At 38.6% G+C, this 1,139-nt stretch overlaps 2 non-coding genes across 2 annotated transcripts; one reads left to right on the forward strand and one right to left on the reverse strand.

Annotated features, from left to right (window-relative positions):
* Window positions 1–292: 292 nt before the first annotated feature.
* On the reverse strand, window positions 293–365 carry Trnar-acg (transfer RNA arginine (anticodon ACG)). The gene has a single exon. It is a non-coding gene; the product is annotated as a tRNA-Arg (tRNA).
* A 106-nt stretch (window positions 366–471) lies between these two features.
* Window positions 472–554, forward strand: Trnal-cag (transfer RNA leucine (anticodon CAG)). Its single transcript has one exon. It is a non-coding gene; the product is annotated as a tRNA-Leu (tRNA).
* Window positions 555–1,139: the final 585 nt, after the last annotated feature.

Consider the following 1,139-nt stretch of genomic DNA (forward strand, 5'->3'; position numbering starts at 1 on the left):
GCAGAGGGATAAAAAAATTGACAGAGTATCAATAGCGAGGAAAAAACTTGCCGCTGGACTTTTCTGCTGTGTGTAACCCTCCAACGGATTCGTTTGTTCTGTCCTCTACCTAGATCCCCGTACCGGGAGCGGAGGAACTTGGCTTTGAGAAATTGAATCCGGTTTTGAATTCACAATTCGAAGTGAGCAGACATAATCAGCGATAGACAAGACAAGTTCTCTGATAACATTTCAGATAGGTCGTTAGATTAAAACTAAGCTTACGTAGTTCTACAAAAAAGTACGTTAACTTCGATCCTGCCAGGAGTCGAACCTGGAATCTTCTGATCCGTAGTCAGACGCGTTATCCATTGCGCCACAGGACCGATTGATGCGACGATTATGCAGACTTAACAATTCAAATCAATCTGCCTAATCCGGTTTGACTGAAAATAGACCGCCATTGGCGTTCGGCTCGTCGAACAAACAATAGTCAGGATGGCCGAGTGGTCTAAGGCGCTACGTTCAGGTCGTAGTCTTCTCTGAAGGCGTGGGTTCGAATCCCACTTCTGACAATAATATTTTTCTTTTTGTTTTATAAGAGTTTCTGGTTAAGTGTCTTTAAATGTTAAAGTGATAACAAGCAAACATCTAAGTAAAGGTGTAGTGTAATAAAATTTTGCAAATAATGTAAAAAGGTAAGAGTTTTATGAGATTTAGATTTCTCATTTATATATACTGCCCATAAATGCATAACAGTCCCATCTGACTTTTCACCACTTTTGAGATAAACCCGGGATTCATCTTTAAATTAACTGTTCTTTCAATATTTCAAACAAAAAAGTTATGTTTGTTCGCAAGATGTTGAAAAAAATATCAAACTATGTCAGTCCCATATTACAAATAAACGCATAACAGTCACAGTAGTAAAAATATATCAATAAGCATCTGTTTCTGAGAAATGCCTGGACCGATTCGCCTGCAGCAACTTCCAAACGGTAGATTTTATGGCCTAGAAGAACACTATCAAGGAGAATTTGAATCGGATGTACGATTCCGAAGTTACAGTGGAAACAAGTTCCGGAATATATGGGACTTGAACATAGAAACACCTTGAGTCACAACAAACTCATCATGTGACACCTATAAATACATGGATT

Source organism: Sabethes cyaneus, chromosome 3 (assembly GCF_943734655.1).
Source record: "Sabethes cyaneus chromosome 3, idSabCyanKW18_F2, whole genome shotgun sequence".
In the NCBI taxonomy this organism is placed as follows: domain Eukaryota; kingdom Metazoa; phylum Arthropoda; class Insecta; order Diptera; family Culicidae; genus Sabethes; species Sabethes cyaneus.